We start from the raw sequence: 12,923 nt of genomic DNA, 5'->3' as shown, positions 1-12,923 counted from the left end.
GTATTGTTCCCCATTGCATTTCTCCAGCTAGTTTAAAATGACTCAAATGATGGATCTTTTGTCATTTTTTGGGAAAGCTTCTTGATGTTCAACTTAAATTTTTATGTACTATTTCTGACCCCACGACTTACACAATTCCTTTACCCTCCGGATCACACATATTTAACTATATTTCTTTGAAGTTTCTATTACTTTTTCACCAGTTGTTGATGGCTATCTACATCCTTAATTTTTCTAGGCCAAGTTGTGAAGTATTTAGTTATAATCTTTCTTCTTTCCTGATCGCTAGCCTAGTTGCGTTAATACAAATTTCAGGTAAACAGGTGTGTAGAAATGAGAATAGAAATCTATATGTAGCATCAGCAGGACCAAATAATAGAGAATTTCACTTTGCTGATATATAATAAAATGGCTCTGCAGGTAAATTCATATAGAAATAAGTCTTGATGTTCACACACAAGTTGGTTAAATCCCTAGACTAAGTAAGTCTCTCACTGATTTTAATATAAGCTATTTCTTGAGCAATTCAAACAAACTCCTTTAAAGTGATTAGTAACTGAGAATCTGTCTCGAACCTTTGAACCACCAAACCAGCAGATGCAACAGAGTAATTTGTTGCCTTCCATCTAGCAATGTCCACTTGTTTTACAAATACCTTACACCATCTACATGAAATAGAAAACTATTGTCATCTATGAATTACAAATGAGCAAATAAAGCCAAAATACTCAAGATATTTAAGTGGCTATGTCTATTTTTGGACCTAGGTGTCTTGTACAAATATCATTTAAAAAGCCTGTAATAGAACCTGAAGTAGAACCACTGAGTCTACAGTGACTGTAGCATCAGATCTTGTATATTACTTCTCCATTTTCACTGCTGTTTAAAAATAATCTGTAGATTGAATTATTATGTTGCTTATCATGTATCTGTTCTTTCTGAGTGAAATTATTGAATAAAACTAATCTAAACTCCAGCCTCTGAGCAACCATTTCTGATGCAATAGCTTTGTGATCTAGTTTCCTGGCTCTTCAGCCACTTTTCCATCCATGTTTTAGTTATTCAGTGGAAATGAAATTAATTTAATTTATGAGGAAAGTTTGAAAGAACTAGGGTTACTTAGTCTAGAAAAGAGAAAATTGAAGGTGGCTTTGATAACAAATATATGAAGGGTGATTAGAAAAAAGATGGAGATAGACCAGGGGTCAGCAACGTTTTTGGACAGAGTGCCAAAAACACCTGCAACCTTGACTTGTAAGATGTTGTTGTACCAGGGGATGATGACGGAGGTAGGGGGAGTCATGAGAGGCCCTATCCTTGTTGTGGTAATTCAGCCCTGGCCCCTTCCCCACCATCCGGCCCAAGGTGCACATGCCAAACACAATGCCTTCGCATGTCATGCTCTGGCACCCACGCCGGGCATTACCTAGTCCAGAAATATACCATTCTCTGTTGCTGCAGGGGACTGGACTTAAATTGCAACATCAGAAATTTAGGCTAGATATTAGGAAGGACTGTTTAAAGTATGAGGGTGTTTAAGCACTGGAACAGATTATCAAGACAGGTTGTGATTTCTCCATCCTTGCGAGTTTTTAACAACAGGTTAGGCAAACACTTGGATGAGAAGATTTAGATGGGATTGATCCTACCTATAGGAGGGGCTTGGACTAGGTTACCCCTTGAGATCCCTTCTAGCTTTATTTTTTCTTATATTCTAATTTTTCCAAATGTTTTGTTAGGTATGTTTTCAAACGTGTTGCTAAGTCCATATATATTATGCCTACTGTGTTGTCTTTAGCTACTGTTTTAATTATTTTGCCAACACAATCACATTTTTGTAGTATGATTTATTAATTCAGTTAGGAGGCCTGCTTTAACGCAATACTATCATTGCCAACTTGGAAATCCCAGAAGTCAGGTAATGCAAATGCTGAGTTTCAAAAAGCAGCACTAGTTTATCTATATACCCTGTTTTTTTGATGATTTATCAGGATTTGATGAGACAATGAGTCACGTATTAAAGCTAACAAAAAGAAGAAGAACTGTATTACTTATGGTTCCAATAGCCTCTGAGTAACTACAAATTTCTTTGCATTTGTTCTGGAATTTTCCTAAGGATTGACAGATTTTCCTGGTTATTACTGAAAAATTACTTTTTGCCTTTACAAAAGTTTCAGCTACAACAAGGAAGGAGGTCCTTTCTCCACCCCAGGTGAGTAAACCTGGTCTTTTGGTTTCAATATAAATAGAATTCAATAAGTACAATATGTCCACTTTGAATATTATGAAGACTCAGCTTTAGAGCCTTTATGTACTCAGCAATATGTACTCAGCTTTCTTCTCTTATTCCCTGCTTAATGACTCATTAAGTTTTATTTGTAGATTTTCTCTTGTTTAATGATCTACACCTAGCAACATTTCCCATTATGGGTGACTACTGAAAAACCTCCTGCTGTACATCATGGGCAACGTAGGTAGGTTTTTGGCTGTAGCTGTGTTGGTCTAAGGACATAGGCAGGCAAGGTTCTTTTGGTAGACGTGATATCTTTTATTAGACGAAACTTTTTTTTCCAACTACTCTGTTGGTTTAATAAAATATATCTCATCTACCCAAAGAACCTTTCCTGCCATGGACAATATATTCACTCTATAACCTGTTTTGTGGTACATATACCCTATTACAAGTGCCAGTATCAAGGATGGCCTGATTTGGTTACATCCTTGTTAAGAACTAGTCTGAGGCCATTAGCTTATTAGATAAAGGCTATCTTGTCCAGTAGCAACAACCTGTTGTCACTATGGGCCAGGATTACTGAAACCAAGACAGTGAAAGCTTTGTATATGTATTCTTACAGTCATGCATGTCCTCAGGAAAATTAGATAAAAGCTTGTCAGACTATACTCCAAAGTATGTTGGAGGGCCAGAGGAAGATTCTTTCCACAGTGAAAATTAAAGCTCAGGGAAGCTTTAACATTCATTGATGGACAACAAATGGTCCTTTGTTTAGTCATTTTTAATGCCTTGCCCCCAACTTCTCCCTACTGTAATGTGACACATTTTCTCTGCTAGGATTTGATGGGGCAGGAAAGGCTTATTATATAGGGCTAGCTGAGAGAAACCTCAACTTGTATTTTAAAGCTATTTTAAGGAACAGTCCAATGAGGAAATAAATGAGACCAACAATTTGTCCATTCTATCTTGCCAAAGAATTGTAGATTTCAAACAGGGGTGATATTGCATACTTTGGTTATACTAGAATGAATCAGACTCAATCTTTTTTTCTTAGCAGTTTTCCATTCCTGTAAATCTTTCGGATTTTAATTGACAATCATCTAAATAAAAGGAGAATCAAACCCATGTTTTTAATCTTATTTGGAATATAATGCTTTCTATCTAACAGTTAATATTATCTTCATGATGTTGTTTTAAGCACGAAGTTAAGGTCACATTATGTCTTTCTACATGTATTTTCAATGAATACTTTTAGGTCAGAGTGATAATATTACACCAGATTCAAGGCTGCCTTTTGGATTGTCAACAAATTCTGGTCCTTTGTTCCTATCTTCAGTTCTTTCAGATGTAAAAGCTTACTTCCCGTGGGTGTAAGTATTACAATTGTCTGTAAAACTGATCTGGGCAGTAAGAATATAAAAATTAGTAATGTACTAAAATATGTCAGTATCCAACAGACTGTCTCTCTTTATATGTTAAAGTATTTCACATCTTTCCAATTAGACACAATTGTTAAAGAAAGCTTTATATAATGCAAAATGCTAACACAATTTTTGTTCTGTATCTTATTTTTTCATTGCCTGTGGTTCACTTATTAAGAGAAAATTATTTGATAGTCAGAATCAAGGATTTTTTGGGTGATATTTTTTATTGGACTAACTGTATAGTTCCAAGCTTCTACAGCAGAGTTGTGTTGCATGTTTGGAGTTGTGTGTTATCTGGAGATTACAGACAGTAAATTGGAGTGATGTTATATTTCTTGCACAATAGGAAGAAGATGTTACCATGTAGTCTGGATTCTTTTGTTGTGTTGTAGATTTTCTAATGCAAAAGGCAAATTTTAATACCCTCAATGCTCTGACAGTTTTGGAGTGATACTGGTGTGATGGTCCAGGAAATATATGAGAAGCAAAGATGGGGTGGGGGAGAGAGAGATTATCTTTAATTGGACTAAATAAAAGATATCACCCCAAAATGTTCTTGCCTCCTGCATATTTCCTGGACCATCATAGCTACAACATCACTCAAATACTGATAGAGTACCAGCTAAGAACTTCATTTCCTGTTCCCAGCTTTGCAAGTGACTACTTGACTGGCCTTATACAAGTCAATTATTTTTTTCTGTCTCTGTTTTTCTCATGAATAAAATGGAGATAAGGGTATCTACCTTATTTGAGCACTACCTGTAATGAATTTTAGCATAATTTGTACTTCTAAATTATCTTGATTTAATGTGTTTGACAAATGCACATTGTCTTTACTTCAAAATAGTCCATTTCAAGAAAACCAAGCAGAATGCATATTTTTACATATGCAGCCAAATAGCACATATGCTACTTGTTTTTTTTTCTTTCTATTATTAATACTTCAGTTTCTATGTATTTATTTCTGTTACTGTTAAACTGGGCTTCTGTGGGAGTGCAACTTTAGTCAGTACCTCAAAGGGAAGATCTCTGCTGAGATTTTTGATGGAAATGCAAGTTCTGCGGAAGAAATTTTCTGTGCTCTACATTCTTCACCGTTTTTCTTTGATGAAGAAAGTAAAGCAATTTTTTTTGTAAATAAGGAAAGTCACTTTCATCCAGGTGAAGACCAAACTAGAATCTCACTGCCCAACTATACGAGTGACAAGATGGCAAGTCTGAAGCACCTGCATACAAATTCAAGATTCTTCTGATGAGTCATACCAAATTCAAAGACTGGAAGTAGAGTCAGTAAAAAAAAATCAGCATGATTACTTGTATTAGAGGGAAGTTGAGCTTTTTTCTAAACCTTTTCTCCCCTACAAAGAATACTTGCTTCCTGAAAAAAAAAGTGAATATTCCATTAAAAACTTGCACTTCTAATATTTTGAAAGCTTTTTGTTAAAAATATCAATTTTCATAGCCTAGTTAGCCTTATATTTCAGTTATTTCATGTCCCCAGTTTCCTCCGTTTAAGAAGCTGCCCAGCTAGATTTAGTCTCCCATGGTGTACCACTTGTGACCACTAAGATGGGAGACCACCATGCACCCTGGAAAAGGAAATCTAATCAGACTAAATTTCAGATTGTGAGACACACAATCTACATCCCCTGAGGCACTGAAATGACATTTTGAGAATCAAAATATTCCTGGTTTAGGACCAATTATTTCAGTTTTCAATATTTTGCCTAAAAGTAAAATTTTCCAAGAGAGTAATAAAGCATTTTCTGACCTACTTCAGTTAGAATCCTGAATATGCAGAATAATTACTGCTGACTCATGCTGTCATCTGAATCTCATTAGTTCCAACCCTGCTAGAAGTGGGTTTGAGTGTCTCTGTGGGACAGATTCAACTAGGGACAGATACAGAAAGTTCTGAGAGTCAAACATTATCTTCTTTATTATGTGTATCCACATTACCTAACATAGGGGGTCTTGATCCTTCATTTTGCTTCCAAAAATATATATATAATAGGCCTAGCAGAAAATCCTGGAAACAGTCAAGTCTGGGGAAAAAAGCTTAGGTTGAAAATACGCATCAGATGAGATTCTTTGCCTCCTGTCCCTACCACCTCACATCATCAATACAGCCAGATCTTAGGATAGGACTTTATACCAAGCCTACGGAAACTCAAAACCAGTTTGGAACCTTAACTGCTGACAATGTGTTATTATATTAGTACTTATTGATTTATAAAGTGCCTTCTGCAGTACAGAATTGCAAACTATGTATATGCACATAAGGATCCTATTTAAGATGGAATACATAAGTCATTATAATGGCACTATAGGTACAGTTTATTGTCTGGTAATGAAGGAAGGATCCTACCCCCTGATACAGCAAGAAAATATAGGTAGATAGAATACAGTTTTCCAGGAGCTGTGGTAAAGATGAAAGTACTTTTAAGACCCAAAACATTCAGAAATTTAGTTTCATATCTCATACAGCATACCTTTGTGTCATCTTCTTTTATCCAAAATTTGCTCTGAAAATTTTGGTTAATCCATATGGGCTTAGCAGGTGCTAACAATCACAGTACAAAATAATACATTGCAAGCAATGCCTTGAGATGCTCATGCTGCCAGTCAGTGAAGTCTGGTTTTTTCTGTCATGAGTCACAGATTCTGTGCCAAACAGTTATTTACAACTCCCTGGCAGTGAATTGGGGATGCAGGCATATACATCATGATTGACAGGCTTTAATTTCTAAGTAGAAACTTGTCTCCTAGCTAGCAGGATTTAAATTGCTCTGAAAACTTTTGCATATAAAGTTGTAAAGCCAGCCCCTACACTGATAGCCTGGCACAGTAGGGGTTGATACTCATGGGTAGAGACATATCCAGGACAAGAGACATCTTGCAAACTCAGGAAAGGATACCTTGTATGTAGTGCTCAAAGGGATATGTTAGTAACTTTTGGGTAGTACACATCCTTGGGAGCAAATGTGTGTAAGTAAAGCTGAAGACTGGCCAGTGGTAAACCATAAGTTTACACTTAGGGGCAAAATCAACCTGGAAGACATCTTCCACCATGCTCCTGGGAGTTATACAGTAATTATAACCTGATAGGATACCCTCTATTCCCCACCCCACATGCTGCTACTGTGCTGATACTTCATTCCTAGTTCTTTTTTTCTTGCTTATAAAGTAGCACCCCAGTTAGTGATAAAGTTATACAAAAATATAAGTAATTGTGCACTTTCAGTCTATGGTCAGATTATGATCCAGGACAACATATTAGCCAATGTATGCATACAGGTCTCAAACTGCGAAATGTATGTTTTGGTTTTGTGACATTTTAACCTGAGGAAGCTATATTTATAACCAAACTCCTCCTCATATTCCTAGATAGGGTCAGAACAAGGAAGATGTTTGCGTGCATCTGCAGAATTAAACACCTTTGTAGTCTATTTCCTAGCAACACTGGAAGCATCTATACCTGCAGTTAGCGCAGCTAAATAAACTCTGGTTAAACTCTAGGTGGAACATTTACATGTGTTCCTGGGACGGCAGCACATTGAGCCAAGGTGGCATAACCCTGGCTAGCAGGAAGCCCCAGGGGCCAGACTGTCAGGTAAGAGCTGCTGCACCCCAAGTCAGTGTGCTGCTGGCTAGGGCACAAGGGTGCTAGGCACTCCCCCCAACTATAGCACCCTTGTGACCCAACCAGCCCCAGCCATCATCTGTACATGAACTGCAGTGGAATAAATAACTCCACCATAGGGTAGTACTTGTTCCAGGAAGTATTATCCTAGAGCAGAGTTAATTAGTTTACTGTGGCCTAATGCTGCTGCACGGGTAGATGGTGATGCTTTACTGTGGAGCTAATTATGTAACTCCTCAGGAAAGTGGATGTGTAGATGCACCAACTGAGAATCAAATGTAAAGAAGGAAAGAATTATGAATGGTTTAACTACCAAATGGCAACCCATAAATTCAGGCTTTCCTGAACCAAGTTAAATGCAAAACTCTAAAGTGTAGAAGCAACCCACTCACCCTAACTTCTCCTGGCATGCTCAACCCTATGTTTCCAGGACTCATCCTTCCTATAGTACCCTAGAGACAATTAGCTAATTCCCCTCAGCTTGCCCTTCAAATCTGCGTACATGAAGCAGGCACCTGTGGACCTTCCTATAGCCAAGGGGAGGTGTAGAGATTTAAGTATTTCCCTGCCACTCTCCAAGTAAAGCACCCATACATCATACTATTTTTTATCTAAATGACTTGCTTGCTCAAATATTGACATGTTTTTTATGGTATTTTGCTATTACCATATAATTTAGTAGCATAGTAATTCAAATAGTATTATTAGTAGTTTCCTTAGAGGAGTCTGTTATATCCTCACTATCATTATTTTTATTAACAGCAGCCATAGCAAATGTTTTGGATTGGCCTGTGTAATTTCATTTTCTTCCATCTCCCTATAGGTCAAAATACTATTAAAACACTGATAATAATGAAACTTTTTCTTCTGATGAGAAGTGTTATCCTAGGTGGGGGGTTTTCTGTATAAACTGAGACATTTTATTTGACTGACATCTTGGTAGTAGGAAAATAATAGTTTACCATCACTGTATGAGAATTCTTCAGACTTTAAATGGTAGTAATGGAGTGATGTTGTAGCCATGTTGGTCCAGGAATTATACTAGAGACAAGGATTTCTGGGGGGTGATATCTTTTATTGGCCCGACTGCATGGTTGTGATAAAGTTAGACAAGCCTTCAAATGTGAGGGTGAAGAATACCCAGCATTTGAAAGCTCGTTTAATTTTATCCCAACTATGCAGTTTGTCCACTAACATTACCCTGAAAATACTTGCTTTTGAGACTTTAAAGCATTCTTATATAGGATAGGGCGTTTTCCCCCCTTTTCAATAATACTTTAAATGAATTCCAGCACAGAAGACATACTTTCCTGAAACACAGCTTCCTAGTTTTGAATCCTAGCCAGTCACTAATGTGCTGCCTTTCTTACCTAAGGTACCACAACTGCTTCCTAGATTCAGAAACAAGAAAGTCAACGTCTTTTCAAATAGACAAATTAGACTCTGCTCTTCAATGTGTGCAGGCTAAGGTAAAAGCAGACCACCTGATCCTGTGGGGAGGTTCTGAGCACCCCAAACTCTCATTTAGTTCATTTTCTGACCTTTGGAAAATAAATATAGCTTTCTTCTGAAGTCCGAATAACCTTCTTCAGTCTATCCAAAATGATGTTTGAAATATTTATCATTTTACACGTTTAGAAAGCAAACAAGGAGTTTGTATAATAACCTTCCCCAAAAGTTAGATATGCATTTTAACATTATGAAAAGGAGCAGTTTCCACATTTGATAAAAGGAGCAGCAGCATGCACATTGCAATAGGTGATATAGCAATCACAAAAGCATGTGTATGTATATTATATACATGAGAACTTGATTAATTGAAGGAGATTCTGATGGCTATTTTATCTCATATTTATGGTTAAGAAATTGTTGATACACTCTCCTATTAGTGTCTCTAGAGAAACAAAATCAGAAAAATGAAATAAATAAGAAATATGTTTTAGCAGCTCATGGTTATGTTCTTCAAATCCTGTTTGTTTTTTCACTTTTACCTAACTTCCAGTTGATGGACACTGCTTGCTAGTAACTTTTCTCTGATATTTATTACCCTGAGCTTGTAATCTTTTAACATGTGTTCTTTATGATGGAATTCATTATGCCACTGAAATGATGATTCCTGTAATATAAAGTTTGAAATAAATGGTCTTTGCTATTGGCATTTTTGATCTTTCACTCACACAGAATGATAGTTGAATGCCAGAGCAGCTCAGTATTACATGATTCCCAAAATATCATCAAATTAACTAAGTCTAATCCATGCTGTTACACAGAGCTATATAATAGGTACCATATTATCTAGACATCCATAAAGTTTTAATGAGAGTTACCAGAATTTGCAGTGGAGGTTAACATTTAATTTGGATAGAAAGCTGAGTTAATTATATGCAATTGGTCTGTGATTCACGTTTTCTATTTATGTTTAAATCTAATTCCCTGGCTTTGTTTCACTCCAACCATGTTAACTGTATAAAGAACCCTTACTCACTAGACTTCCAAAAAAACAGCTAGTGCCAAGTTGGCATCAAGATGTGACTGGTTTGCCCTCTAAAAACTGTCAGACACTAATACATATTTGGAAAGCAAAGAAATGGCTATAATCCTAAGAAAGAAAGAGGACAAAATATACAATATTTAAAACTTTTATTATAAAAGATATCCAATCAAATGGATTAGATTGTTTCAATTGATGAATTGCTGAAGAAACCTAAAAGCCAAAAACCTCCTGAGAGTTAAGTGAAACTTGGCAAAGTCTTGATTTTTTTCCCCTCTAGAATTAGCTTTCTTTTGAGTAGCATTTGAGGAAACAATTTAAAAAGTGCATTTGAAAGTCTCAAGCTGATAATAAAATACCCTGGGTGAAACTGTACAGACATGCAAAGGCAAGATGAGAGAAGCACATGGTTATTGCCCTAAAAAAAAAAAAAAAGATGTTATTAACCTGGGCCCAAATTACTTGCCATTAGAAAAAGACAATAAATATAGATTATTAACATGGAGATGTATATCTCCTGCTATATTTTAGAGGCCAGATTCTGATACCTCTATTCACAATTAATACTACTTTGTTTTATGACTAGTCCAATAGACTCCAATGGGACTAAGCTCAAAGTAAGGTTCTATCCACTATGCCTGAATACTGGAAAACTGAATTGTGAGTAATTGAACTATGGTAAACTACTAAACTTGTCAAATAAAGATACAGGAATGTATGAAGATGTCAGAGTATATAGAGTATATGAGACTGTACATAAATCTTCTGACTGACTTTTTTGGTACTATTAAGTTATAGTGTTTGTAGGCAGAGACTTAATCATTTCTACGAATATTTCTCCTTTGAGTGTTTATTCCCAACAGCAGTGACTTGGAGCCACTGTGTCAGATGAATGATAAAGATGTTATACTGTCTTGTTCACATTCTAACTCAATGGCACTACACATTTATTCTTCAAGCTCTTTGTTTTTTTTCTTGCTAGCTATAACAATCTGTACTTGCACACAATAAACATTCATGCTGTTTTAAATGCTGCAGACAGATGTTGTTTGGATACCAAACCACTGTAACAGAACAAATCTGTAGATCTTGGGTTCCTTCTGGATTAGTTACCATAGTAAGTACTTTACATGTTACAGTTTTAATATATTACCATGCAATGTATTCACACTGGCATTTTTTTATTTGTTTGTTATGCTTAGCTTTGCATACTGTTTGCTACTCAATACAAGAAAAGCATTCAGAACAACTTCAGGAGGATTGTCACTTATTCCTTTTTCGATCGTAACTTCCAGCATTTTAAGTTCTGTGTCTTTTTTATACATTCAGACAGGCAAGTATTCGTTACTCAGTAGACACACAGCTATTTACATTTGCAGCACTTACACGTAAACAGAGCAGATAAAAACTTAAACTGTAAATGAAAAAAAATCCACATCTCTTAAAGACAGCTTCATAAAACATTTTTTCAGTATACAACTTGCCCCTTTGCCTACACTTTGCAAATCACATATATGAATACATTATGTATACATTGATTCATATCTATAAATGTATTCAAGTTTACACACACACACATGCATGTGTTGCATGTGTATAATGTATGGACATACACAGAAAGCTATAGGTTCATGAACCAGTATGTGCACAAACTGAATAACAGCTTACCTAAAGAAGAAATTCCTCTAGTCCTTTCACTTGAGTTTGTCTAGCGTAAGGGAATGAGACATCCACTATACAAATCTCTTCACTTGGCTCCAGGTAAACTAGGAAAGAGTTTTCAATTCATAACAGCTGCCTGAACAGTATCCCGGGAAGACTCCGGTTGCTTCAGCCCCTAGTAACTGAACTCTTCCAGCACAGTCACATTTTATTTAGACACACACTGTCCTTTCCAAAACAAGCAGCCAGCTGGAATGATTCAAACCTCTGTTCAGCACACCGTTAAAATGCAGCTTCCTTCTTGGACGTGGGAATTACACCAGGGAGCAGTCAGAGTACAGCAAAAAGGCTATGAGAACTATTTAATCACCCGAATACCAGCTGCTCCTGCTACTACTGCTGCTGCTAGTGCTGTGCTGCTGTGCTTCTTGTTTAGCTGTAGTCAGTCTCCCTCTCCCTTTCTCTCATATCTACGGAACTATAACGGCATCTTTGCAGGATTATGATTGGCAGAAACAGCCAATTCCTTCAGCTAATCAACCTCAAGACTTTCAAGGACTAGAAGCTGTTGTGATGTCATTCAGACAGTGGGATGTTACACATGAATACATTCCAATAGAAGCTAATTCAGAGATCAGCTGCATTCCTCTCACACCACAGTGATTGATTAGATGCTCCTGGAAGATTTGCATAATCTGTCATTGTGCAGTTGGCCCACCTCTTTTACAACCTGGCTTTGTTAAATATGGGGGGGAGAGAGGGGAGGAAATACTAGAGTGGCTTCTGACACCCACACCTGAAGGTGTAACTCAAATGAGGGAAAAATGAAAAGTTTAAAGGGTGATTTTCCTGGAAAGAATACGTCTCTGGTAGGCGAAAGAAACAACCGTGGAAAGTAGAACAGGAGAATCACACCTGCATCAGACTGCCGGCTCTCATCCTCCCCAGTGCAGAATTTAGAAGATAGCTAGGACTACCTACAAGGAGAAAAAGCTGATTTTCATATAGCAGAAGCGTTACAGCCAACATAAAGCATAAATTACTGATCAACTTTTCAATCCTTTTCAGCCAGACATACAGAACCATCTCACTTCACTTAAGAAATACAGAATAGTCCACCTGTATAAGACACTGATATTACCCACTGACTTCGTGATTATTTTTGCTCTCACACACTAGCTCATTGCCAGGAACCATGATTTTTTATGCACGTTTCTTGTCTTATATTACATTGCTGAGGTAAAACCAAGCTCTATTACATTGCTGAGGTAAAACCAAGCTCTTTCACATAAGAGCTTTCAGTTTTAGCTGAGGTGACTGAGGCATAGGTAGCTGTTTTCTGTCCCCTTTCTGACAGTTAACCACTGTGTTGCTGCTTCTGTGTAGCTCTCAGACATCTTGCAGTGCACAGAGGGGAATTTTTAGCAAGGAGATCAGAACAAACCTACATTCAGGTGACGAATGACACTG

The 12,923-nt window shown here is 36.9% G+C and overlaps 1 protein-coding gene across 2 annotated transcripts in view; it reads right to left on the bottom strand.

The window, feature by feature from the left end:
* The window catches only part of LOC149870672 (N-heparan sulfate sulfotransferase 4), a 179,521-nt gene extending 167,663 nt beyond the window's left edge, over positions 1-11,858 (bottom strand). For both annotated transcript variants that reach the window (XM_090036653.1, XM_090036654.1), the window contains exon 1: positions 11,460-11,858. The gene's annotated coding sequence lies outside the window, so the exon portion shown is untranslated. The remainder of the gene's footprint in view (positions 1-11,459) is intronic.
* Positions 11,859-12,923: the final 1,065 nt, after the last annotated feature.

The sequence above is a fragment of the Crocodylus siamensis genome, chromosome 2 (assembly GCF_052110815.1).
Source record: "Crocodylus siamensis isolate JL-2025a chromosome 2, ASM5211081v1, whole genome shotgun sequence".
In the NCBI taxonomy this organism is placed as follows: Eukaryota; Metazoa; Chordata; order Crocodylia; family Crocodylidae; genus Crocodylus; species Crocodylus siamensis.
Note: the sequence above shows the minus strand (reverse complement) of the source record. Positions and strands in the feature narration are given on the sequence as shown.